The sequence below is a fragment of the Stenella coeruleoalba genome (genome assembly GCF_951394435.1).
Source record: "Stenella coeruleoalba genome assembly, chromosome: 7".
NCBI lineage: Eukaryota > Metazoa > Chordata > Mammalia > Artiodactyla > Delphinidae > Stenella > Stenella coeruleoalba.
Window position 1 is genome coordinate 39,703,747 of NC_137153.1, and position 23,865 is coordinate 39,727,611.

Genomic DNA, 23,865 nt, shown 5'->3' on the forward strand with positions numbered 1-23,865 from the left:
TCTTCTGGAACCCCTATAATTCAAATGTTGGTGTGTTTAATATTGTCCCACAGGTCTCTGAGACTGTCCTCAGTTCTTTTCATTCTTTTTTCTTTATTCTGCTCTGCAGTAGTTATTTCCACTATTTTATCTTCCAGGTCACTTATCCATTCTTCTGCCTCAGTTATTCTGCTACTGATCCCATCTAGAGCATTTTTCATTTCATTTATTGTGTTGTTCATCATTCCTTGTTCCCTCTTTAGTTCTTCTAGGTCCTTGTTAAATGTTTCTTGCATTTTGTCTATTCTCTTTCCAAGATTTTGGATCATCTTTACTATCATTATTCTGAATTCTTTTTCAGGTAGACTGCCTATTTCCTCTTCATTTGTTAGGTCTGGTGGGTTTTTATCTTGCTCCTTCATCTGCTGTGTGTTTTTCTGTCTTCTCATTTTGCTTATCTTACTGTGTTTGGGGTCTCCTTTTTGCAGGCTGCAGGTTTGTAGTTCCCGTTGTTTTTGGTGTCTGTCCCCAGTGGCTAAGGTTGGTTCAGTGGGTTGTGTAGGCTTCCTGGTGGATGGGACTAGTGGCTGTGTTCTGGTGGATGAGGCTGGATCTTGTCTTTCTGGTGGGCAGGTCCACGTTTGGTGGTTTGTTTTGGGGTGTCTGTGGACTTATTATGATTTTAGGCAGCCTCTCTGCTAATGGGTCGGGTTGTGTTCCTGTGTTGCCAGTTGTTTGGCATAGGCTGTACATCACTGTAGCTTGCTGGTCGTTGAGTGAAGCTGGGTGCTGGTGTTGAGATGGAGCTCTCTGGGAGATTTTCGCCATTTGATATTATGTGGAGCTGGGAGGTCTCTTGTGGACCAGTGTCCTGAAGTTTGCTTTCCCACCTCAGAGGCACAGCACTGACTCCTGGCTGCAGCACCAAGAACCTTTCATCCACATGGCTCAGAATAAAAGGGAGAAAAATTAGAAAGAAAGAATTAGTAGAAGTAGAAAGAAAGAAAGAAAGAAAGAAAGAAAGAAGGGAGGGAGGGAGGGAGGGAGGAAGGAAGAGGGAAGAAAAAAAGAAAGAAGATAAAGTAAAATAAAATAAAGTAAGATAAAATATAATAAATTTATTAAAATAAGAAAATAATTATTAAGAAAAAAAACCAATTAAATAAAAAAACAAAAAAACGGACGGATAGAACCCTAGGACAAATGGTGGAAGCAAAGCTATACAGACAAAATCTCACACAGAGCATACACACACTCACAAAAAGAGGAAAAAGGGAAAAAAAATCACAAATCTTGCTCTCAAATTCCACTTCCTCTATTTGAGATAATTTGGTGTCTATTTGTGTATTCCACAGATATCAAGTTGATTGTGGAGCTTTAATCCGCTGCTTCTGAGGCTGCTGGGATTTCCCTTTCTCTTCTTTGTTCTCACAGCTCCCAGGGCCTCAGCTTTCGATTTGGCCCCGCCTCTGCATGTAGGTCGCCAGAGGGCATCTGTTCTTCGCTCAGACAGGACGGGGTTAAAGGAGCCGCTGATTCCGGGGCTCTGGCTCACTCAGGCCGGGAGGAGGGAGGGGCACGGAGTGCAGGGCGAGCCTGCGGCGGCAGAGGCCGGCGTGACGTCGCGCCGGCGTGACGTTGCACCAGCCTGAGGCGCGCCGTGCGTTCTCCCGGGGAAGTTGTCCCTGGATCCTGGGACCCTGGCAGTGGCGGGCTGCACAGGCTCCCCGGAAGGGAGGTTTGGATAGTGACCTGTGCTTGCACAGAGGCTTCTTGCTGGCGGCAGCAGCAGCCTTAGCGTCTCATTCCCGTCTCTGGGGTCCGCGCTTTTAGCCGCGGCTCGTGCCCGTCTCTGCAGCCCCTTTAAGCAGCGCTCTTCATCCCCTCTCCTCGCGCACCAGGAAACAAAGAGGGAAGAAAAAGTCTCTTGCCTCTTCGGCAGGTTCAGACTTTTCCCTGGACTCCCTCCCGGCTAGCCGTGGCGCACTAACCCCCTGCAGGCTGTGTTCACGCCGCCAACCCCAGTCCTCTCCCGGCGCTCTGACCGAAGCCCGAGCCTCAGCTCCCAGCCCCGCCCGCCGCGGCGAGTGAGCAGACAAGCCTCTCGGCCTGGTGAGTGCTGGTCGGCCCTGATTCTCTGTGCGGGAATCTCTCCGCTTTGCCCTTCGCACCCCTGTTGCTGTGCTCTCCTCCGCGGCTCCGAAGCTCCCCCCTCCGCCACCTGCAGTCTCCGCCCGCGAAGGGGCTTCCTAGCGTGTGGAAACTTTTCCTCCTTCACAGCTTCTTCCCACTGGTGCAGGTCCCGTCCCTATCCTTTTGTCTCTGTTTATTCTTTTTTCTTTTGCCCTACCCAGGTATGTTGGGGGTTTCTTGCCTTTTGGGAGGTCTGAGGTCTTCTGCCAGCGTTCAGTAGGTGTTCTGTAGGAGTTGTTACACGTGTAGATGTATTTCTGGTGTATCTGTGGGGAGGAAGGTGATCTCCACGTCTTACCCTTCAGCCATCTTCCCGGAAGCTCCCGGAGATTAATCCTTTGTCAGTGTCATTGCAGCACTATTTACAATAGCCAGGACACGGAAACAACCTAAGTGTCCATCGACAGATGAATGGATAAAGAAGATGTGGCACATATATATATAATAGAATATTACTCAGCCATAAAAAGAAACGAAATTGAGTTATTTGTAGTGAGGTGGATGGACCTAGAGTCTGTCCTACAGAGTGAAGTAAGTCAGAAAGAGAAAAACAAATACCGTATGCTAATACATAGATATATGGAATCTAAAAAAAAAAAAGAGAAAAGGTTCTGACAAACTTAGGGGCAGGACAGGAATCAAGACGCCGATGCAGAGAATGGAGCTGAGGACACGGGGAGGGGGAAGGGTAAGCTGGAATGAAGTGAGAGAGTGGCATGGACTTATATATACTACCAGATGTAAAATAGATAGCTAGTGGGAAGCAGCCGCATAGCACAGGGAGATCAGCTCAGTGCTTTGTGACCACCTAGAGGGGTGGGATAGGGAGGGTGGGAGGAAGATGCAAGAGGGAGGAAATATGGGGATATATGTATATGTATAGCTGATTCACTTTGTTATACAGTAGAAACTAACACACTATTGTAAAGCAATTATACTCCAATAAAGATGTTAAAAAGAAAAAATACTATCTTGCTGCACTATTTAAAAATTAGAAAAGTTCAGAGGTTTTTGAAAATGTAAAATTATTAGGCTTAATCACACTTGATGGCTCCGTTTCTTGAGTGAGTTGAAACATTTTTACTAAACTAATGACTATTTAAAAATTATAATTTTTCATATGGCATTGTGAAAACATTTTTTGGATTAAGTAATAAAAAATGGTCAATAATAACTGTATTAGTCAACTATTGATGTGATAATACTGCATAACGAACAACTCCAGAATCTCAATGGTGTATAACAACAAACATTAATTTCCTCACCCACAGGTCTGCAGGTTAGTTGGAATGGTTCAACTTTAGGCTAAGAGTTGGGTTCAAGTCTGTTCCTTGCTTTGGACATCACAGAGAGCAGCTGCAAATCACCTGTTTTCCTCATGGAAGATGGCAGAAGTGCAAGACGGGGAAGCAAACTTATGAGAGGTCATTAAAGGCCTCTGCTCTGAAATGCCACACTGTCGTTTTGTCGACATTCCATTGGCCAAAGCAAGTCACCTGGCTGAGCCCACCATCAATGGGATGGAGAGGTAAACTGTGGAGTCTTTTGACAGGATGAGGGAGAAAGAAAGAACTCTGAGCCAGTAATTCACCCTCCTACAATAGGCAACAGTTCCAGAACCATGTCTATTCTGTTCACTTATACTGTAGTCATAATAGTCACTGCTCAAAATAAGAAATAAATTGACCCTTTATTTCATTATGAGAAAATTTAATTCCTTGATATGAGAAATTGCTTTTTGAAAAAAGGGTTACATCTGCATTGTACAAGCAATTGTTTTCCAGTATATTTATTGAACATTTAAAAATAAGTTTTAAATATTTATGCAAGGTAGCCAGGGAAATGTGTCCTTTGGATAGTTGTATATTGCATTTTTGTAGCCTCAGTGCATGCTGCATTTCTAGTAATAAATATCCAACCATAGATGAAATCAGAAAAATGTAATGACTCTCACATAGGAAAAAAGAAGGCCTCTTTCCTAATTCCCTTTATGATGAACTTCTTACTTTAACTATACCATTTATTTCCCTGTGGGGCCACAGTTATTTAATTAATAGAAGCTCTAAAATTGTGAAAATTAACTTCTCCTGCTTTGATTCCTGTCCTGAATGCAGTTGTAGAAAGATTTCTCAGTGTAATGAACAATGTGTAAGTCAATAAATGGAGCTGAATGATGGGAGAAGCCAGTATAAAGTCGATTCTGTTCCCTCTTCAATGCTGTTTACCAGGGGTTGGCAGAACCATGGCCCGTGGACCAAATGTGGCCAACCATGTGTTTTTGTAAGTGAAGTCTTATTGAAACACAACCATTGGCATTCACTTAAATGTTGTCTGTGACTGCTTTTGTGAGACATTGGCAGGGTTGAGTACTTGTGACAAAGACCATATGGCCCACAAAGGCTAAGATATTTGCTATCTGGTCCTGTACAGAAAAATTTGCCAACTCCTGCTCTATATAGTTATTATAGTTAAAAGAACAGTTTTAAAAATGTAAATATTACAAAATATAAATGCTTTTGATTTCTTAAACAAAATGCATATTTTTTTCACATCTTTATTGGATTATAATTGCTTTACAATGTTGTGTTACTTTCTGCTGTATGACAAAGTGAATCAGCTATATGTATACATATATCCCCATATCCCCTCCGTCTTGCATCTCCCTCCCTCCCACCCTCCCTATCCCACCCCTCTAGGTGGTCACAAAGCATTGAGTTGATTTCCCTGTGCTATGCAGCAGCTTCCCACTAGCTATCTATTTTACATTTGGTAGTGTATATACGTCAATGCTAGTCTCTCATTTCATCCCAGCTTCCCCTTCTACATCTCCGTCTTTATTCCTGCCCTGCCACTAGGTTCATCAGTACCACTTTTTTAGATTCTGTATATAAAATGCATACTTTTCACCCTTGCACCCACTGAGAGTCTGATATTTGTAAGGAATATCTGACGACCCTTTTTTAGGGTAGATGAGTAGAAGTCAACGTGGGTGAGGTCACGCTGCAGTAACAAGTAACTGCGTTAACACACTAGGTTTGTTTTCTACTCCTGCTGAGTACTCATCATGGGGCAGCAGGGTTCATCCAGGATCCAGACTGTTGGACAGCCACTATCTGGAGAGTTTCTGGTCACCTTTGCTGAGGCAAAAGGAGTGTGATTACTTGTGCACTGGGTGTTAAAGTTTCCATCCAGAAGTGGCACACATCACTTTTCTCAGGCCAAAGCGACTCATATTGCTATATCTAGTCTCAAGGGATTGGGGAAGCACAATCCTATCATACACCCAGGAAAGAGAGAGAAATACTTGGTAGGCAGCACCAGTGACTGCTACTGTAAGAAACAAACAATGGTCATTTCAGAAACTGGTTTCTTTATAGTAGGAAAGTGGCTACTAGCTTCACGGGCAGCAAAGGCCTAATGTCTCTGAGGTAGAGGTTTGCAAGGAAATGGCGGGGGCGAGGCGGGGGGGGCGAGTAACATAAATTCCTTTTAACTTCCTTTCTCTGCTCTTCTGTTCCAGGGCTTCACCTATGCTTTGGTTAGTGTAAATTTTGTCTGGAGAACGTTGGATTATTAATTTCCTTTGTTTCCAGTTTTATAGCACCTTTGCATCTTTTGGCCATCATAACTTTTTTTAAAAAAATTAATATTATTTTTGGCTGCGTTGGGTCTTCATTGTTGCGCGCGGGCTTTCTCTAGTTGTGGTGTGCGGGGGCTACTCCTCATTGCGGTGCGCGGGCTTCTCATTGCGGTGGCTTCTCTTGTTGCGGAGCACGGGCTCCAGGCATGTGGGTTGCAGTAGTTGTGGCTCGCAGGCTTCAGTAGTTGTGGCCCGCCGGCTCTAGAGCGCAGGCTAAGTAGTTGTGGCACACGGGCTTAGTTGCTCCGCGGCATGTGGGATCTTCCTGGACCAGGGCGCGAACCCGTGTCCCCTGCGTTGGCAGGCGGATTCCTAACCACTGTGCAACCAGGGAAGCCCTGTCATAAGTATTTGATGTACTGTTAGGACATTGAGATCTGGAGTCACTAGCTGGCCTGCACTTACCTTGAAAACTTTGCTACTCTTTTTAAACTCTACATTGTGCCAGACAAAAACATTTTAAAGTATATGAAAAAGCAAGCCAACGAAGCCCACCACCTAGTGGCTAATTTTCAAACTGGTACTGGAAATGAAGCTATTTATTTTTTAACCTCAAAGTATTGTTCAGGGACAGAGATAAAGCATCAAAATTGCCAGAAATTGAACACAAGTAAATTTGGTGTTTCAATTACTTGGAACTTCTGTTTTGAAGACGGTACTTTGTTTTCTCTTCCTTAACCTTCTGAATGGTTCCAGAGAGAACAGCCCTGTGTGGCATAATGAACACATCCAAGACAGTTTTCGAGGGAAAGGGATCCAGCCCAGTGTCCCAGTCTAGAAGAGGATGTCAAAAGGATCTGAGGTTACCTTGACCATTTTCTGTTGAGAGTCCATGGAAGGAGGCTGACGGGAACTGAAATGCCTATGTTTTGGGGGTTTGTGTGCCAGTCATAGATAACTGGGTTTTATTGAACCTGGTTTCTAGAAAGTTCCATGTGACATTTACGTTCAATTTCTCCTTTTCTTGATGATGGAATTAACATCTGAGTCCCAAGGGGATAAACCATGCCAGGTCCAGACAAGTCAGAACCCATTAGAGGAAACTAAGATTCTAACATGAGGAATCAGGACTAAACTGGACTATAAACCCTGGGAGGCACAGGTTTTTGATGGTTTTGTTCAAGGTGAACAAACAGTGCCGGGCATATGGTAGGAACTCAAACATTCTGAATAAATAAGTCTCCAAGTCCAGAGGCAAGACTGAAGTTGGAATTAAAGAGCCAGGAGATCATTGACAGGCAGGGATGAGATTTGGAGGAAAGAAAGTAGGTGAAAGACAGAGAAGTTCAGAGTATTTCCTGTGGCTGAATGGGGTGTCGGCAGCTCACCCGAGTGTTGTGTGTCCTCGGCTCAAAGATGTGTCAGGTTGGTTTCAAAGGCCAGAGGTAAGGCAGACAAAGCAGGTTTTCAAAACACTGAAGTGAAATGGATTTTATTTTGAGAATTTATACATTAGGAGTAAGCAGCATTAATGTAACAGTTTTTTAATATCACACCTTCATTTTTTTAAACAAAAAAGTACATGTTTAATTCATAAATGGAGATGGCTCGGCCCTTGCAGGAGCTCAGTGAAGGAGCTTCTCCAGGAAGAGAATAAAGAAGACAGGAAATGGAGATCCTACTCTGGCCCCATTTCTGATGACTGATCTGCACTTTTTACTGACATTAGCAATTGTTATTGTCTCTTTGCATAATCTGCCGGTATGCATTTCTTCATTTCAACAGCTATGTCTTTAATCCCTGTGTTTATGCTGCCAGAGAATTCAGCACACTTCATTTTATCTGCAGTTAAAAACCTACAGTTTCAAAGGACTTTCATATACCAATATCTAATTCTTGAGGGAGGTATTATCCTTTTTTGGTGGTCAGCAAGGATGAGAAAGGTTACGTGACCTTAGTTCCCATGGAAAGTCATGAAGCTGTGGCTTGAACCCTAAACTTTTACAATTCAGTATTGTTTCCACGGTGCTAACAGCCATGATACTCACCGGTGAGCAAGACTCCTGGGTTAGCCCTTGAAGACCACGTTGCACAGCCTGGGCGAGCCATCCAGGGCAGGGCTCAGTTCCTGGAGTGCACAGAGGTGAGTGCCTCACCGGTAACCTCTGCTTTTCTCTTGCTGCTCTGACAGTGAGGTGGCCCTTAGGAGACTGCTGTTCTGTGGTCTGAGGAACAGCAGCAAAGTTTATCTAAAGGGAGCCACTGAGAGGAAAGTAGGGATAGTCTAGCAATAGCTATGAATATGGCTTCATGATGAATGCTTTGGTGACTGAGTTGGTATGTTTAGTCTTTTTGTTTTTCTCACTCTTGAGAAAAGCTGAAGAAAAGATGATGCAAGATGAGATCCTAAGTGTACAGGAGATGCTGAGAACTTATCTAAAAATGATCCTGGGACTTCCCGGGTGGTGCAGTGGTTAAGAATCTGCCTGCCAATGCTGGGGACATGTGTTCGAACCCTGGTCCGGGAAAATCCCACGTGCCGTGGAGCAACTAAGCCCGTGCACCACAACTACTGAGCCTACACTCTAGAGCCCGCGAGCCACAACTACTGAGCCCACATGTCACAACTACTGAAGCCTGTGTGCCTAGAGCCTGTGCTCTGCAACAAAGAGAAGTCACCGCAATGAGAAGCCCACGCACAGCAATGAAGACACAACGCAGCCAAAAATAAATAAATTTATTAAAAAAATAAATAAAATAAATAAATAAAAATGATCCTGACCAGCGTGACCTCAGGGGTGCCCATTTAATGCAGTATATCGAGACAGTAGCTATGGGACAATCTCTCCTGGTAGGGGTTATGTTAAAAATTAAAAAAACAATTTTTCATGGGTGTTTAATTTGACCTGCTTCTGGTGATTCTGAGCTGTTGAATGGTAAGGTGGAAATGCAGAAGATTCTCAGAGTACCTTCAGGGGATTAAACATCCTGAGATGTGTAAGTGCCCAGGGACCACTTCCTCCTGGGTAGATGTAATTGTATTTGGGCTCACTTTTTAAGAGGCCTCCTTCCGGTGTCTGTTTTAAAATTTATGGTGGGGAACAAAATAATCTAGTCTGATACTTTCCTGGGTGTCTGATGCCCCCCTGATTTGGAGGTGTACCCTTCACTGGGCAAGGCCTGGAAAGGTTCACCTGTCTGCCCTTTGGAGCTGTGGGCAGAGAGCCTGTTTCTTCAGGGAAGAAGGAGGAAAAACGGGGTGCCTTGGGGCTCTGGAAACCTGGTGGGCAGAGCCACGTGAAAGAGTATTCAGTGACAACTACTCTGTGGCTGTTTCCCAGAGAATTCTGATGTGTTGTGGAAATTGATCATTGGAAAATGACTGTTGCCATGGATACTTACTGGTTTAATCTATCCAGTAAGCTACCTGTTTACAGGAACCACCTTTCTCTCGTCCTGTCCATGTGGTTCAGCTGGCCCTGCCCACCTGGACACACCTGATTATCCCAGTGTCAACATCTGACTAAGCCGGACCAATGAATTTCTTCCTGGTGTTTCGTGACTCTGAACCAGAGGGAACATCTGGTCACTCTCTCTCTTAGGTTGCTGAAGTGGCCAAATGGAAAGCTCGGAAGCTGTTGGCAGCCCCCTTATCCTCTCCATGGAAAGAGTAGGCCATCAACAAGAAAGATACACATGCTGAGAGAACGGGAGACTGCATGGCTTCGGAGGTCCAGACACATTCTCCTGTCCTAGACATCTATGAGATCATCTATCATCTTTCTAGTAAGTCCATGTTTTTGCTTAGACCAGTTGGGTTGGGTTTCTGGCTGTTGTCAACCATGGGCTTTGGGGTTGTAGTGGCTTCTCATGAGAAATGAAGAGGAGAACCACAGAAGAAGGTAAGCTTCTGAGTCTAGGAGTGTGGTTCCAACTACTCCTCCATGCCTTTAATGTGGCTGTACATCCAGGAGCATGAGATGTGTTTGTTGGGTAACTTACCACAAGGGCCTCTGTTTAGCTCAGGCCTTCCAGAAACTTCCTGGCTCCATGTAGTTGAACCTGTACTTGAGGACGATTCCAAATGTGTCACCTGGCAAAAGTGATGTGGAAGCAGAGTCAAAGTGTAAAAGACGTGGGTGCAGGGTGCTGGTCTTCCCTAAAATACACCTTCCCTGTCTCTAGAACCCCAGACTTTAAGCTGGGAACCTAGTGACCCAGCATAAAGACTTCATTTTCCAGCCTCCCTTGTTGGTTATATGAGCAGAATTGTTGTATGGAAGCTTCTAGCAATCTTATTTAAAAGGCAGGCAACTAGCACTCTCTGTCTCCCTATTCTTTGTCCCTTCTCCACCTAGCTCTGGGGAATGTGGTTGTGAGAGCCAGTGCTTTAGCTGCCCCGGTGGACCATGAGGATGAGGCCAGGCCATGAAGATGGCAGAGTGGTGAGCTGGGTCCTTGAGGACACCATGAGCAAAGCCCCTGTACCAGCCTGTGCTGTCTACCTCTGGAGCTTTACTTGAGGGATAAATACATTTTTATCTCACTTTAGCCATTGTTCATTTGGGATTCTATTACTTGAAATGTTACACAACCCTAACTGATGGTAGATACTGAGCAGTGAACACTCTGCTCCTATTTCCAGAATTGATGGGTGATCCATGGGAGTTATATGCAGTAGGGGAGCAACGTAAGAGTGATTGTTCTCCCCAAATATATCTCTGGATTTTAAAGAATATGAATTCAGGACAGTGGCTGACTATGGTCATGAATTGAATAAAGCATTTTCCTCTATTATTCTCACCCATTTCCTGCTTTTAGAGGGCAATTGGATGAACTCTTTAGAGTTTGAATAGCTTTAGAAAAAACTCCTGGTGATTTTATTGACTCAGTGCCCTTCACATAGACAGCCATACTCGAAGCCGCTAGGCTTCCATTTTTAATGGCCATGACCCATTTTAAAAAGGGAAGGCCTTTGAGAAAAGAAGCTGTCCAAACTGCCTGGGCTTCCTTATAAATGAATCAACACAGGCAGGGCTCTCTCCATTAAGGCAACATACAACTGCAATAAAATAGGGTGAAAACACTTTTAAGCTATAAAATAATATACAAGTGGAAGGTATGATTATGATTAAGATTATGATTATGATTATTATTGGGCATTCCTGTTATTAATATCTTCTATGGAATTGACAAAATCATTCAACTTGAAGATAGGGGGTTTGATTTTTATTTTAATTAATTAATTAATTAATTTTTTGTTATATTTTATTTTTGGCTGTGTTGGGTCTTCGTTGCTGCGCGCGGGCTTTTCTCTAGTTGTGGTGAGCGGGGGCTACTCTTCGTTGCGGTGCGCGGGCTTCTCTTGTTGTGGAGCATGGGCTCTAGGCACACGGGCTTCAGGAGTTGTGGCATGTGGGCTCAGTAGTTGTGGCACATGGGCTTAGCTGCTCCGTGGCATGTGGGATCTTCCCAGACCAGGGCTCGAACCCGTGTCCCCTGCATTGGCAGGCAGATTCTTCCCTGCACCACCAGGGGAGTCTCAAAGTGTGTTTGGGTCCGTTCTTCAGAGAGTCCAGCTGTGTGTGACAGACTTTACAGTTTGCCAAACATGTTCCCTTCATTGTCCTTCTTTTGTTTAATCCTCTTAACAGTTTTTCATTGCAAAAGAACGGAGGTTCAGAAAACTTAAGAACTTTGCTGAAGCCCAAGCCCCATGGCTGGGATGGCTGGGATTGCACTTGGATGTGAAGTCTGGGAGTGAGGGGTAGGTGGGAAGAGGGAGGGAGGAGACCTGTAGGCTTTCCATGGGTGGGTGGCATGGGCAGCCTGCCCTCAGACAGCAGGTACAGTCCATCCCACTGAGCCCGAATGGGCCTTTTCAGCCTGAAGCCACATTTCCACACGGTTTGCCTGGACACACCCCTCTCCTCTGAGGACACTTTGCTTCCTGACCAACCCCTGGCATTCTGGGCACATCTGCAGAGCTTGCAGGCAGAGCCTCTCCCGGCAGCTGAAGTGCAGCCGCCTCTTAGCAGATGCTGGTTAATAAAAGGCTTTGTTCTCCAGGTTCTTCTATTTTCAGCCACTGAATACAATTTATAAAGAAAAAAAACCACACACACACACCCCCAGCCCTTATCAGATCTCTTATAATTATAGAATAAGGTGCCTGCCAACTCCCAGGGAGCTGGTTTCCATGGCGATGACAAGCTATTATATTCTAAAGGCCAAGCTAGAGCTCCGCCCCCTCGTCCTCCAGTGCTGTGTGTCTTGTTATTGCAGTGTTCCAAAATAAACTAGCTGCCTAATCGTAAATCCCATATAATTAGAGATGAGCTGATCATTGCCCCCGCTACCTCTTGTGCGGCCCACTCATCATGCCAGCAGTTTCTGGAACAGAGATGCTGACGGACTGTTTGATGTCAGAACAGACCTTCCCCCTGCAGGAAATGGGTGCAGCATAAATCCATGTATGGCTGGATTTGGTTCTCCACCCGGAAGGGCGCTCCGAGCTCTGTGAGCTGTCCCCGTGCTTCAGCAGATGAGAGACCATGTAGGTAGTGGCTGGGCTGCCAGATTGGAGTCTCTCTTCAGCTCTCCATGAAGGATGGCAGAGAAAGCTCTTTGGAGGTGACAGAGAGCCCCAACTCTCATACTTTTTGGCCACCTGCTGTGACCAGGGCAGAACACTTGACCATGTGACGTTTGGCAGGGAAGAAGTTTTCCCTACTCTCCCTCCCGTTTCCTGCCCTGCTCCCTAGCTCCTTCGTAGACTTGAGTTTGCTTTTAGCACAACTTATGTCTTGGGTTTGTATGTTTTGTTCTTGTTCATGAGTGATCATTGTCTAGGTTTCAGCAGAAGGGGACCCTGGCAGGCATTGTTCTCAGCGCTGGGAGAACAGTGACAAATAAGAGAAGTTCTCAGGAAAGTTGACTCTCTTGGGGGCAGACAATATAAGACCACAAGGGGAACAGGATAATTCCAGATGAGAGCTGCAAGGGAAATAAAACAGGGTTGATGTGTTAGAATGTGTTTGGGGTTTGGGGGGCTCATTTAATGTCTGAGCAGAGACCTGGGGGACAAGAAGACCGATTGCAGTTCACCTGTTCAGGAAGCCTCATCCACTACATTTAGCCTAAATGCCCATCATGTCCAGCCTGAGTTGCTACACAACTTGGTGCCACTGCTTCCAGGTGATTCTTTGCTGGCTCTCTTCCCTGTGCCCCTCCTGAGTTGCTCTCTGCTTTCCTCCATCCAGGTGTCTACTGGTTATCTTTAGAGCCACCGGTGGGTTCTCTGGTACCTGTGTGGTCTCAGCCAGTGCTCAGCACGAGACTGGAGCATGGCAGGTGGCAATTGGTCAGGATGGGCCTTCCCCGGCTCCCTCCCTGTGGGATCTCTTGGGGCGGGACTGGCTCCCCCTACAAACACTGCAGGTTCCACCAGGTGGCGCCCTGCAGAGAGTTGACCTCCCTGGGTCCAGGTATGGGCTGTCTCCCCTTGTTCCTGTAGGGTCAGGGCTTACAACAGCTCCCCACCATTGCTGGTCCAAGGAGACCTCGCCACCCTTGTGGTTTTTTACATCTGTCATCACCTGTGCAAACGACGCAGTTGATAAACCTTTCTCTCCACCCTTGAGCAGTTGGCTTCTGCCTTCCTGGCCCCTGATTCTGCCTCCGCTTCCCCACCCCTTATCCCAGCCTCCTTTCTATCATTTCTCTAATTGCTCACCCACTACCCAAGATGCTTTCCTGTTCCCCTCTGCCTGTTTTTAATCCTGTTCATTCAAGGACCAGCTGAAGTCTCACCTCCTCCAGATGCCGCCTCCGACCCGCCTTCACTTCTCCAAGAATCAGCCCCCAGGAGCTTAGCAGCGACTTCCTTGTTCCCTCCCTGTTTCCTGTCTGTGGGTTTTACTTCTCCAGCTAGACTTTCATCTTCTGCCAACGACAGGACCATGTCAGGATGCCCTTCTTCAAGACTCACAGAGTGCCAGGTGCCTCTTTCTGCTTGAGGGATTCTCCCTGGGGGCTGTGTTAGTCTGCTGCTGCCTAGGTCCCGCCTCAGTGTGGTGGGTTGTCAGCATGTGAGTGTCAGGGCAGGGAAATCAATTTAGCTGTTTCATCTGGTGTCCTGCTGGGTGGAATCTTGGAGAAATAGCAGTACCTGGGGGTTGCACTTTTTAAAAATTTCCTAAGACATGCTACGTAATTCCAAATACTTCATCTGTTTTCCTCCTGAAAATAGTAAATGAAACAAAAGCATGAAAGCTGTTTAGGAAAATTCATTGCAAACCCTGTCTACACAGAAAGGAGCAATTAATAGGGTGAAGAACAGTGGGACTGGAAATCCCAGAATGAAAGTGTGCATGGGAACTGGGTAGTAGGGCCAATGAGGAAGTGAAGATAAAGAAATGCTTCCAAGAGATCATAATACCTGGTAGCAGGACCACATAGGGCTTGCATTCAATATTTTTAGACTCTTTAGAGCCCCAGAGACGTCAATGAAATCAACAGATTTTTGTTGCTTCTTTGGACTGAGTAAAAAATGTGAGGCTGTTTTTTTAAAGTGCTACTAGAGAATAATCTTTTGAAAAAGCAGTACTTAGAGGGTTGCCCAGGATTAAAGTTAGGGGAGAAAAAACAAGACACAACCACCAAATCCATTCAGATCAACAAGGAGTACAGCTTCCCAGCATGCTAATACATGGATTTTTTTTAAAAAAAATTAATTGATGCAACTGTCTGTTAATTGACTTTTGGGAATACCTTTGCTGCTTTATTATGGTAAGGAGCTTTGCAGCATTCAGTCCTGTTCTGATACATGCCCTGCGCTTGGGTTATCTAAAGCAAAGTGGGATTAATTTCTCTGGCCTCTGGCAGCCAGGGCAATTTGAGGTTTTGCTGGGGTGGGTCCGGTCACAACAGGTTGAGCTATAAAAGCAGGCTCCAGTGTGATTTTGCTCTCGGTGACATACAGCAAAGAGCTTGAATGATTTGTTCATCATGATTAAAAATGGTGCTTTGGTGATATTTCCTTTTATGAAAGGCAGGCACTTTGTTTGGTGGTCCTTCCAGGTAGAAGGTCTTGTTCAGACAACATCCTTGGATTTAATTCTGGATTTCCTTCCATGGGGTGTGGGGAGGAAGGAAGGACTTATTTGAGACTTTCCTAACAGTGTAGCACGTGAGAAGGGAAAAGAGAACTCTCCCACTTCAACCTAGAAGAGCACACAGCTCTGGCCCTCTGAGTCCTCCGTGTGCCAACAAAGATGTCTGGGTGGGCCGCCGTGTCCAGAGGACACATAAGTATCTGTCAAGAGCAGAGTGCCATTTGGTAAAGGAATGACACAGTGGGAGTGGTGATCTGTAACAATATGGTGCTTGTATGGCAAGGATGAGGTGCATCTGATGGAGGGGGTTGGAGCAGCAGCAGAAGATAAAAATGGCAGATGCCCTGTGACATTTCAGATGTGACCTCTCAGCCTCATGCCCCAAGAACTGATAAGACATAATCTCTGGAATTCCCCAGAAGTACTTGGAGTTGGAGGACTCTATGAGCGACTGAGACCTATATTAGCAGATGGGATCAGGTGCCAGAGAAACATGGATGACAAGCACAGTTAGGAAAGTTAGAACGGGGAGATACTTGACCAATTGGAGATATGATAATAATGGGTTTAGATTTTGCTTGCTGATTTTGAAGTAACTTGGGCATCCAAGTGAAATGGTCTGTTGTGTTCCTCAGCACAGAGGGCATGATTGAATATTTGGAGTTTTAAAATTACATATTTCCTTTAGAAGGGAGACCCTTTAAACATAAATCAGACATTTACACATTAGTATAAACAAAAGTTCTGCAAATAGGTTTTGGTAGGAAGGTAAAAATAAAGAGTCATGTATAAACACTACTGGAAAAGTGATTATCACTGAGTAGAAAAATTCAGCCACAGAGGGAGGCTGAAGTAGGCAAGTCTATCTTCATGATAAAGCCCCGGGCCTGCTCTGCTGTGGGCAATTATCTCTCCATCAGGATTACCCTTAATTTTATTTCCAAGCTTATAGGAAAACAAATCTATCCAAATGTATCTCCCTTAGACTCATATTTTATTATTATTATCATTCTACTTTTGGTTTCAATATATTATTCTTTTTTACATTATATCTTTATTTGCTTTACTGAAATATAGTTTATATATCATAAACTTTACTCATTTAAAAAATTTTTTATTTATTTATTTTTACTTTTTATTTCTTTTTTTTTGCGGTACGCGGGCCTCTCACTGTTGTGGCCTCTCCTGTTGCGGAGCACAGGCTCCGGACGCGCAGGCTCAGTGGCCATGGCTCACGGGCCCAGCTGCTCCGCGGCATGTGGGATCTTCCTAGACGGGGGCACGAACCCGTGTCCCCTGCATCGGCAGGCGGACTCTCAACCACTGTGCCACCAGGGAAGCCCATAAACTTTACTCATTTTAAGTGTTAAAGACAATGATTTTTAGTAAGTTTACTAAGTTGTACAACTATCACCACAATCCAGTTTTAGAACATTTTTATTACCCCTATGAGATAACTCATGCCCATTTAATGTTAATCCCCATTCCCAGGATTGTTTTTGTGTGTGTGCAAAAAGGAGTTTCAAGCATGTTTCAGGTTCTTCAGAGAAGTGAGTATCAGAGATTACCTTTGAATGTTGGAGTTTGTGTCCTAATCCTACCTCTTTCACTAAGTACTGGTGAGTTGTTTTTTTTTTTTTTTTTTTTTAACTATTTTGACATCAGTTGCTCATCTGAAAAGTATGATTAGTAATATCTAACTTGTAGAAGTTTTCAGATGATTAGAGCTAATATATATAGATGGCCTGATATATAGTAGGTGTATCATGAATACACAGATGCTTGCAAACAATAGAAATTGATTGGGCACAGGGACTGAACTACGGGGTTCATTATTTTGTAATTTAATCAGTGAGACAGGGTAGGGAGGAGAAAACACAATTTATTTGTCATAGATATTGGCTGCTTTGTAACATAAAATGCATTAAAAAATCTTAATTTCTTTTGATTTGTTCAAAAGTTTTCCCTCTTAAACCTACACAGAGGTTTTCTTTCCAAATGTCTCGAGTCCCCCTGACCTCACCCCAACTCCACCCTGTGTTCTACGCCTCTGTCTTGCTTTCTTCTGAAATGGATTTGAAAAAAATAAGACCCTGGCTTTGGCTCTTCAGAGCCCGTTAGTGATTTTCTCTTCTGGTATGAAATTTAAGATCCATAAAATTCAGTTGCCATTTCCTGTGGATGTTCCGTTTTTATGTTCCGATTTCATATTTATTGCCATGTGAGTCAAGATCACAATAAGTTGCTCCATTGCCCTGTGTTATCCATATAGTGCCAACCATTTATGTGGGGCTGGTTAGCTACTGGCTGGGTGCCAGTTGCTCGTTACCTAGAAAACTAAACATGGCCACCAGGGGGCACCTTTCTCCCAGAGTCCAGTCCAGGGTCCTAATTTGGAAAAGGTGAGAGAGGGCCAGGGGTGAGGCTGCTTCAGCCTTGCTCCTCTCCTTCCTCGAGGGATGCCACAGGTGAGGATCATCCTTATGCCCAAACTCTCCCACTTGAGCCAATCCCCACACTGGGACAGCTTCCCAAGTGGGCAGGGGATGAATGGGACCTCCCTGCCAACTTTGAATTTCGGGGTCCCTCCATGGTTGCTTCTGGGGAAGGGTTTTTCTATTTGCTTCTCCAGAATCACTAGAAGGTGCTTATTAAAGATACAGGTTCGGGCTTCCCTGGTGGCGCAGTGGTTGAGAGTCCGCCTGCCGACGCAGGGGATGCGGGTTCGTGCCCCGGTCCAGGAGGATCCCACATGCCGCGGAGCGGGTGGGCCCGTAAGGCATAGCCGCTGAGCCTGCGCGTCTGGATGACTGTGCTCTGCAACTGGAGAGGCCACAACAGTGAAAGGCCCGCATACCGCAAAAAAAAAAAAAAAAAAAAAAAGATACAGGTTCTTGGATTTCGTTCTGTAGACAAAGTGAATCAAAATCTCTAAGGATGGGGTTCAGAAGTCTTGGCTCTCTACATGATTTGAATGCACACCAGTTAGGGCCCTGAAAAGGCAGGCTGTTCTTGGAAAAACCTTTTTAAAAAATCAGGCTTTTCCCTTCCAAACCAAAACCCAAACCAAGGCAGAAGTCTTCAGAGAATATGCTGTCACCCTAAGTCTCCATGTTCACCTTGGTCCCCGCCGTGGCAGAGAACAATGCTTCCATGTCTGCCTGAGTTTGAGGGGCCCTCCAGGACTACTTTGAATTTCAGAAGTGGGATGAAGAAAAACAGTGTTGAAATCATTATCAATAATAATTAGGAAATGTAACTACTATCTTTTAAAAAGAAATGGACTTTGTGGTATTAGTTACCTGTGGCAACCGTAACAGAGTACCACAAACTGGGTGGTTTTAAACAAGAGAAATTTATTCCCTCGGAATCCTGGAGGCTGGAAGTTGAAATCCAGGTGTCAGCAGGGTCAAGCTTGGCCCCTAGGGCTTTCCTCCCAGGCTCTGTGCCTTTCTCTTCGCTTCTGAATTGCCGGCAATCCTGGACTCCTTGGGTTGCAGCCACATAATTTCAGTCTCTGCCCCTGTCATCACATGATCATCTTCTCCTGTGTGTCAGTGTCTTCTTCTCTTCTTATAAGGACACAGCCACATTGGATTAGGGCTCACCCTAATGACCTTATATTAATTTGATTACATCTGCAAAGACCGTATTTCCAAATAAGGTCACATTCACAGATACCCGGGGTTAGGAGTTCAGTCTATTTTTGGGGAGACATAATTCTACATATGTTGTTTCCTACAACTGATCTATCATCCTTTTAAGTTTCCAGCCCACTGAGTCACAAGGAAAAACTAATTTAGTCCAATCCAGTAATATCAGTCCAATCAAATAATTTAAAATGGCCTATTCATTCTCTGTAGGTATGACTCAGATAAATGCCCAGTCTTTCTTTTTCTTCTTCCTTCCTTTCTTTCTTTCATTCCTTTCCTCCCTCCCTCCCTCCCTCCCTTCCTCCCTTCCTTCCTTCCTTCTCCATAGCATGCTATCTGGAGCTGTAGGTGACTGGGGTATCTGACTTCACGGTCGTAGGGGAAGGGACAGACTTACTCTTTCCCCGGCTCCTGGCTGATCTCTGCTGCAGGATGACTTCTCTGTTCTGCTCCAGCAATAGATCCCACTGAGTTAAGACAGGTCTTATCTGACTTTTTGAGTTTTATCCGGCACCCTCCTCTGGAACCCCATAATTTTGGCCATTAGTCCCTGAAATTTAGAAATCTTCCTCATCATGAAGACCAGCTTTTGGGCTATTGTTTTTTTTTTTTTTTTTTTTGCGGTACGCGGGCCTCTCACTGTTCTGGCCTCTCCCATTGCGGAGCACAGGCTCCGGACGCGCAGGCTCAGTGGCCATGGCTCATGGGCCCAGCCGCTCCGCGGCATGTGGGATCCTCCTGGACTGGGGCACAAACCCGCGTCCGCCGCATCGGCAGGCAGACTCTCAACCACTGCGCCACCAGGGAAGCCCTGGGCTATTGTTTCATTAAAGAAACTGAGAAAATCAGCTTTGAGATTCCAAGTTGATCTATGGTCTTTTTGTTTCCAATAGCAGCCAACCTCTTCATCTTGTAGGCAATGACCCTGATGGTGTATTCTCTGTCTGCAAGGGAACAAGAAATAAGAGCACACAAAACCCATGTGGTATGTTAATTATTACTGTGTAAAAAACCACCCCAAACTCTGTGGCTTAAAACAAGGGTTGGCAAACTATGGCCCATGGGCCAAACCCGGCCCATGGCATGTTTTTGTATGACTTACGAGGTAGGAATGGTTTTATATATTTTACCTTTAAATTGTTTAAAATACATAAAAAGAATATGCAACAGAGACCATATGTGGCCTCTAAAACCTAGAATATTTACTATCTTGCCCTTCATGGACAAAGTTTGCTGACCCTGGATTAAACCAATAAGCATTTATTATTGTGCACAAGGCTGTGGGTTCTTTAGCTCCCATCAAGAACCCATAGTCTGAAGGACAGACTCTTTCATGTCTCTCAGGTCAGCTGTGGGTCAGACAGGCAACTCTGCTGATCTTGGTTGGTCTTTCTTACATGGTTGGAGGTTGGCTGGCTTTAAGTTGATCTAGGCTGGCTTTGGCTGAGATAAAGGGGCTGTTGTCTGTGAGCTCTCTTATCCTCTATCAGGCTAGCCAGGCCTTATTTACTCCACAGTGGTAATGTTCTGAAAGAGACCAGAAATGAGCAAGTTCTCATGAGGCCTAGACTTGTACCTGACACATTGTCACTCCTGCCACATTCTATTGGTCAGAAGTCCTGGCCCAGATCCAGGCTGGAGAAATAGACTCCATCTTGATAGAAGGAGCTGCAAAGGCACATGATAAAGGATGTGGGTACAGAAAGTGGTGAATAATTGAAGCCATTTCTGTAATCAATCTACCACATATGGGCTATTATTTTCTTTCTTTTTTTTTTTTAACTTTTCAACCTAATTTATAGGCAAAAAATATAAAAGTTTCATAATACATATGAAGGAACACTTTTATAGATTGCTGGTAAAACCTTATATTGGTACAACTTCAGGAAAATAGAAATTCTTATTAAATTACAACCCAAATAAAATATGACTCAGCAATTTCAGTTTTAGGAAGTTACTCTACAGATAAACCTTCACATATGGTCAACAATAGTCAAGGCTGCTTTGTTTTTTTCTGTTTTTGTTTTTAACATCTTTATTGGAGTATAATTGCTTTATGATGGTGTGTTAGTTTCTGCTTTATAACAAAGTGAATCAGTTATACATATACATATGTTCCCATATCTCTTCCCTCTTGCATCTCCCTCCCTCCTACCCTCCCTATCCCACCCCTCTAGGTGGACACAAAGCACCGAGCTGATCTCCTGTGCTATGCGTCTGCTTCCCACTAGCTATCTATTTTACGTTTGGTAGTGTATATATATCCATGCCACTCTCTCACTTTGTCCCAGCTTACCCTTATTATTTTCTAAATATTCTAGTAGCAAAACATTACATTTATCTATCTTTCCCAAATATTCCTTGTGATCTCAAGACTCACCTGCGTAGAAGCAGGTTTGATTTGATTAGAGCATGGTAGAGACTTGTGCACCTTCCTCATAGGACTTGTAGGTTCTAAAACTCTAGGATTAAGATTTTTAAAATTTTATGCTAAGGATATTCTCTTTTACCTTCAGTAATGTCTTCTCTTTCCAGTCCAGATTCCCCCACCTGAAGGAGAGGAGGATTAGTGTAATATTGTTAGTTTTATAATTAACAATAGTTAACAAATTTCCTATCCCTTCTGTTTGTCACTTCTGAAATCTGAGCTGGTTTGGGGAAGCCTCGAGAGACGATCACCAGATACCTATCACCCTCATGAAGTTGCTGTGAGGTACCTCTTCTCAGGAGATTTTTAAGAAAACTTCTAAATTGGTGCCCAGGAGAACCATCTAGAATTTCATCCCAGTCAACCGCAAGATGAGTTTACCCCCAAACTTCCCTTAACCCAGTTTTGAAACTCTGTGACTCATTTTTCCCTTTGTCTGGAGCCCCACAATTTTTGCTTGATGCTGTTTGAAGAGGGAAACTAGAACAAACCACAAGGAGTCGAAGCACTGAGTTTTGGAGCCAGAGGGAAGGTCCAATCTTTCTCTGATACACGCACACTCTGATGCCTTGAAGAAGTGGCTGGCCAACCTCTTGGCTGTTTCCCACGTCAGGGAGCTCACTACCTATTAAGACAGCTTTAATTAGACTAGGTTAACGTCGACTCTGCATATGGCTCCCAGATACCTGAAGAAATATCCAGGTCATGGTAGCCATTTTGTCTTTGAAACATGGCTTAGAGGCCAGCATCTGGCTGGCAAAATAAAACTAAGCAAACCCAGGGGCCTGCCTGAGGGAATGCTGGCCCCTACTCAGTCAGAGAAATGCTGTGATCTTGAGCATTCTTTCTAGATTCCAGTCATAAAAATCAAGCCCTTACTGAAGCTCTAAATGAGGCCTGGGATGTAAATTCCTTGGTGGTTTCCCTAGAGGCTGACAGCTGGTGGAGGGAGTGAGGGGTGTGCTGAGGACAGAGACCCGTGTTTGTTTAGTGCAGTACTGTGAGAGCAAGAGGGAGAAGCTGGGGCCAGAGAAAGAGAGCTCTGCTTGCTGGGAAGAGGCTGGTGTGTGTGGAACAGGCTGCCTAAAATCATGTCCTGGTGGGTTTGAAAACTCTTTTCAACATTGCCGTGTGTGAGAGAAATTGCTGATTACCTGCCCAGTTACCCACTCTCCAATGTTCCCTTCTTCCTTCCTAGCAGAACCCCATTTTGTTTGGGGCAGCTCTGTGCCCAGCTACGAACGCTCAGCTTCCCCAATTCCCTTGCAGCTAATGGTGACTATGTGATGTTAGTGAGTGAGGGCCAGTGAGGTGTGAGAGGATGTCTGCTGGGAATGTGGGGGGAAGACTTTGCTTCCTGTTACACGTTCTGCTACCCCCCATTTCCTTTTCCCTTCCTTCTTCCTTCTGCCTGTCCTGTGGAGGGGACACCAGGAGGTGCAGCATCTTTATGGCAACCACAGGCAACAACATGGATGGAAATCGACACCCTCAGGATTCACCCCACAGCAGCTGTGCCAGCTCAGGACTGCATCCCTGGACTGCATCCCTGCTTTCTTTGTGAAAAATAAACCCCAGTGTGTTTAAGCCAACATCAGTTGGGCTTTTCTGTTACTTTCAGCCCAGTTCTCAGTGACGTAGAACTTATACAGCCTAACTCCTTGAATGTTTCTCTCTCTTTGGGTGATAACTGAGGGTCAAGTGTTGGCATCAGGCCTGGGTGACCTGAGAGATAGTCTTCTTCACCGTGTTGCTGGGTGGAAACTACAGAGACAAGACAAACAAGAACTGTTGTATCTATGATCTGGGAGACTTCATCTGGGCAGGGGGAGCTGTGAGTTGGCATGCACGCACTGAGCCTACAGGATGAGTGTGGTGTAAAATGTTGGTGGGAAACCAAGGTGCTCTGTGCTACTGTATCAAGATGACCCCACACACCCAACTCCCATCCTTGGTGGCCATGCATGTCCCATGTGGGTGAGGGGGCAAAGGAAGCTGTGCCCTTGAGTGGCTGCTGGGTCTGCTGATGAACTGAAAAGGCCATACCTGCTGTATTCCTGGTTCTGTTTCCTCCCACAAAGCTGAGTGAACATGGTACAAGGTTGAAGTCTCTCTGTGTTTTGTGAGTCTGAATTGCCAACCCGGACCCATGACCACTTCTGGGCCAGACCACGACCCTGCTGATTTCGTTAAGACTAATTAGCCACATCTCTCTCCCCCATTAACAATAATTATTTTATTAACCTTTTATGTAGTCTTTTGTATTGCCTCAAATATATTTTTTGGATGGGTTGGGGTGTAAATGATTTTAATAAGTACAACTAAAAAAGGTTTTCTAAGAGTTGATGTGATGGTAAAGGGGCCATTCCACCTGTTGTGGGTGGGAAGGTGGCACTGAGAGATGAAAGGGGCATGGCCCTGGAGGTCAGGGAGACTGGAAATGAAGTTCAGATGCTATCTTTACAGCTGCGAGGTCTTGGGAGATTTATTTAGCCTTGTTGAGTCTCAGTTGCTGTATCCGTACATTGGGAATAAGTCTCTGCATAGATGAAATGAAACAATATAGATAAAATTGTCAAACACAGTCCTGGTCCAGGCACAGACATAGGCTTCCCACCAATGTTAGTGCTCTCCTTTCTTTCAAGTCTATAATAATAATAATAACAACACCATCTGTGTCATGCTTTCCTCTTAGTGGAGTGGGGTTAAGTGCCTGGATTCTGGTGTCAGACTTCTGGGTTCGAATCCTTGGTCTGCTCTTTGTAGCTGAATAACTTTGGGCGAGATATTTAGCTTTTTGGTGGCTCATGTGCTTCATCTGTAAAATGGGGATAACAATAGTACCTACTTAAAGGGTTGTTGAGAAGGTTAGAGAAGTTGAGTAAAGTGTCTGGCACAATGCATAGCACATATTAA

The 23,865-nt window shown here is 44.8% G+C and overlaps 1 long non-coding RNA gene across 2 annotated transcripts in view; it reads left to right on the forward strand.

The window, feature by feature from the left end:
• Nucleotides 1-689: 689 nt before the first annotated feature.
• The window catches only part of LOC307189409, a 46,322-nt gene continuing 23,146 nt past the window's right edge, over nt 690-23,865 (forward strand). For both annotated transcript variants that reach the window (XR_013829179.1, XR_013829180.1), the window contains exons 1-2: nt 690-2,091; nt 9,355-9,538. This is a non-coding gene — a long non-coding RNA (uncharacterized lncRNA). The remainder of the gene's footprint in view (nt 2,092-9,354; nt 9,539-23,865) is intronic.